The sequence below is a fragment of the Carlito syrichta genome, unplaced genomic scaffold (assembly GCF_000164805.1).
Source record: "Carlito syrichta isolate Samal-C Ts95f unplaced genomic scaffold, Tarsius_syrichta-2.0.1 Scaffold115625, whole genome shotgun sequence".
In the NCBI taxonomy this organism is placed as follows: domain Eukaryota; kingdom Metazoa; phylum Chordata; class Mammalia; order Primates; family Tarsiidae; genus Carlito; species Carlito syrichta.
The window spans coordinates 17,163-21,231 of record NW_007059721.1 but is presented as its reverse complement, the minus strand read 5'-3'; the positions used below and the strand labels follow the sequence as shown (position 1 = coordinate 21,231).

General features: G+C 59.4%; 1 long non-coding RNA gene across 1 annotated transcript in view; it reads right to left on the bottom strand.

Annotated features, from left to right (window-relative positions):
* Positions 1-718, bottom strand: part of LOC103275540 — an 11,670-nt gene extending 10,952 nt beyond the window's left edge. Inside the window, exon 1 of the long non-coding RNA XR_505319.1 lies at positions 647-718. This is a non-coding gene — a long non-coding RNA (uncharacterized LOC103275540). The remainder of the gene's footprint in view (positions 1-646) is intronic.
* Positions 719-4,069: the final 3,351 nt, after the last annotated feature.

Here is a 4,069-nt window from a genome sequence, read left to right as displayed (position 1 = left end):
AGCCCTGACCCCCCCCCCCGTGTGACTGCATTGGCGACAAGGCCTCAGGGAAGGTGGACAAGGTCACTGAGGTCATAAAGGTGGGGCCCTAACCCTACAGGACCTGTGACCTTGGAGAGGAGGAAGAGATGCCGGAGATCTCTCCCTGCCTGCTCACAGGGGAAAGGCCAGGTGAGAACACGGAGAAGGTGGCCGTCTGCAGGCCAGCAAGAGAGCCCCCGCCAAGAGCCGACCCTGCCAGCACCCTGAGTCGGGACCTCCAGCCTCCAGAACCGTGAGGGAATAAGCATCTGTTGGTTAGGCCACCCTGTCTGGAGTACTGTGCTAGGTAGCTCCTAAGGATTCTTCACTGGCCACCTGTCTGTGTCCCTCTCCCCCAGGAGACAGCCAACAGCCTACCTGCCCTGCCCACATTCCAGGGCACGCCCAACTCTCTCAGCCGGGTGGGGAGCAGTGGGGCAGGACTCAACATCACCCCCACCCTGCCGCCCTCAGGGTGTCCCAAGACTGACACCACAGCAAAGGGGCCCGGCCAGCCTGCAGCCCCAAAACCCACAACCAGGACCCTGCCTAGGGGTCGTGCGCGGCCCCTCCGGGGCTGGAGGTGGAAGGGGGGTCACGGGTAGGGACAGCATCCCATACTCACAGCACCCGCAGCTGCTTGAGCCCCGCAAAGTCATTCTTGTGGATCCGAGTGATGTTGTTGCCATTGAGTTCCCTGGTGGAGAGAGGGAGAAAAGGAAGCAGTGAGGAGATGGAGGTGGGTCCCCACGCCAGGGGCTGGGCTCCAAGCTCTCTCTCTTCACTGGCTCAAGCCCGTCATAGCACAGATGGGCCTGGAGGCTTGCCAGCTAAGCCCTGGGACCCCGCATCTGTGATTTTAATGTCCAACAATCTGAGGCTTCTGCAGCAAAGAATCGGCTGGAACAAGGCATCGTGGGCACACTGCTGGGGGTGCCGAGGTAACCAAAAATGTGGCTTCTGCCCTGAGAGAGCTCGGTCTGGGGGGAGAGCCCAGACAGACACGGGGGAGTTTGGAAACTAGCCAAGGAGAGGGGCTGTTCAGGTGGACGTCTCCCTGGGCCTGTTTCCCCACCTATAAAACAGGGACAAGAAGGCCGGGTGCGGTGGTTCAAGTCTGTCATCCTAGCACTTTGGGAGGCCGAGGTGAGGACATTGCCTGAGCCCACGGGTTCGAGAACAGCCTGGGCAACTTGGCCACACCTCATCTCTACCATACATCAAAAAAATGAGCCAGGCGTGGTAGGGAACGCCTGTAGTTCTGGCTACTTGGAAGGCTGAGGGGAAAGGATTGCCTGAACCCAGAGGGTCAAGGACGGGGTGGCCGTGAGCGTGCCACTGCACTCCGGCCTGGGCGATGAGTGAGACGCCAACTCAAAAAATAAAATAAAATAAAATGGGGATAACAGCCGTGTTGGCCTCAGAGGGTCGGCGTGGGGCTAGGCAAGCAGATAGACAGCCTGTGCTCGCCGCGACCCCCAGCTATCATCTGGCGGCTCTGGCGAGCTGCCCATGTTCGGCAGGAGTGGCGGGGCATCAGCGTCAGGGCTGAGGACGGGGGACTCGAGACAAGGAAGATCTGTGCGGCAGAGGGCTGGGGCGGACGTTCCCTGAAGACCACCCTGAGTCCGGTCTGGACTATCTGGGCGGGCGACCAGGACCTGCAGTGGGAAGCAGGGCTGGGGATGCTGGGCCAAGATCTCAGAGGACTGAGAAAGCAAACGGAGGAGAGGAACAGGGAGCCAACCAAGGCTCCGGACAGTGAGTGAGGCCACTCTTGCAGCAGGGGGGCAGGAGGGCAGGGCCGGGAGGGAGGCCACGCCTGCCGTCTCCAGCCCGGGGCGGGGAAGGAGGCCACGCCCACCGCCTTCATCCCAGGGCCGGGGAGGGAGGCCACGCCCACCGTCTCCATCGGGGGCCAGGCCCGGGGCAGCAGTGGCTCCTCCTTTCACTCTACACTGGGCCACCTGGCCCTTTCTTCCTTCCAAAGCCACCTCTCTCCTCCCCTGGCCCTCCCCAGTCACCCACTGGGCACCTGGGACCTGGACCACCTCAAGGACCATCTGGCCTCCACCTTCACACCTAGCCTCCTGGCAAAGCTCGCTCGGCCTTAGAGAGGCAGGCACTCCAGGGCGACCACTCTATACCCCAGAAGGTTCTCCCACCAAGCCCCACAAGGCAGGATCCCACTCAGACCCAGCTCCGTCCCCAGCAGACCCTCCCCATCTGTTCTGTCTCCCCAGAGCAACTCCCAACGCAAGCCACACACCTCCCTCTCTGCCACCGCCACGGTCACACACACACGGTGTACGACAACCTCACTGCCCCCGCCCAACACGCTCACAGGCACAGGCACACACACACCACGTGAACCCAAAGCCCCGTCTTCCCACTGAACCAACTTGGGTCGGCGGTCCTTGGTACCACCATGAGCTCACCCCAAGCTCCTTGGAGGAACAGCCGCATCTCTGCCCTACAGGTGCTTAGGAAGGGCTAGGTCTGGGTGACATTCCGGGGCTGCACCCACTAAGACCGATGTCACACGGATCCCTTTCCACACAGCCCAGGAACCACCTGGGCTTCCGTCCATCCTCCACGACACAGGAGGTCGTGACTGGGCCCACCCAAAAGACGAAGAGAGCATGACTCTAAGGAGCTGGCAAGTGACAGAGCAAGGAGCTGAACCCACAGTCGCCAGACCCCGGGGCCCAGGCTCTTCCCGCCAGGCCAGGCCGTCTCTCCAAGCTGACAAGCAACACGTCACTCAGCGCAAGGCTCTCGCCCCTCCCTTGGGATCCAGGTCCTCAGGACAATAGCGGTCAACCCCTTCAGCTCTCCCAACAGGGTCTCTGGGGGGGGTGGGGCCCCACCCGGCCACCACACCCAGCCTGAGTGCTTCCTGTCCTGAAGGCTGCAAGGACGCCTTCTCCAGGTCAGCTCATGTCCACGTGAAGGTCTTTTTTTCCTGAATAACAAATCCCTCCCCGAGGCCGGGCTCGGTGGCTCAGCCTGTCATCCAGCACTTTGGGAGGCCGAGGCAAGTGGATTGCCTGAGCCCAAGGGTTCGAAACCAGCCCGGGCAACTTGGCCAGACCTCATCTCTACAATAAATAAAATAAAATAAATTGGTCGGGTGTGGCAGCGCGCGCCTGTAGTTCCAGCTACTTGGAAGGCTGAGGCAGAAGGATCACCAGAGTCCAGCAGGTCAACGCTGGGATGGCCGTGAGTGTGCCGCGGCACTCCAGCCTGGGCGACAGAGTGAGATTCCAGCTCAAAAAATAAATCCCTCCCTCAAGCAGCCACCGCTAAGCTTCACCTGCGTAGTCTTGAGCTGTTCCTTCCATAACAGGATTGTGAGGACTTCATCATGAGGGCCTTTACAACTGGCCAGGCGCAGTGACTCACGCCTGTCATCCCAGAACTTTGGGAGGCCAAGGTGGGAGGATTGCTGGAGCCCAGGAGTTCAATACCAGCCTGGGCAACTTGGCAAGACCTCATCTCTACAAAAAACCAGCCGGGTATGGTGGTGTATGCCTGTAGTCTCCGCTACTTGGGAGACTGAGATGGAAGAATCGCCTGGGCCCAGGAGGTTGAGGCTGCCGTGAGCCGTGCTTATCATGATCATGCCACTGCACGCCAACCTGGGCGACCGAGTAAGACGCTGACTCAAAACAAACATACACTGAGAATGTCATTATGAAGTGGCTGGGCACTGTGGCTTATGCCTGTAATCCCAGCACTTTGCGACGCCAAGGTGGAAGGACTACTTGAACTCAGGAGTTCGAGACCAGCCTGAGTCACACAGTGAAACCCTGTCTCTACAAAAATAAAAAAAAAATTAACTGGACATCACTACAACCCAGCTACACAGGAGGCTGAGGAGGGAGGACCGCCTGAACTCAGGAGGTCGAGGCTACAATAAGGCATGATCATGCCACTACACTCCAGTCTGGGTGAAAGAGTGAGACCCTGACTCAGTTTTTAAAAATAATAAATAAATAAATAAATAAACAGATTCCCTTCCCAAATGGGGCTTGCTTCCCATGGG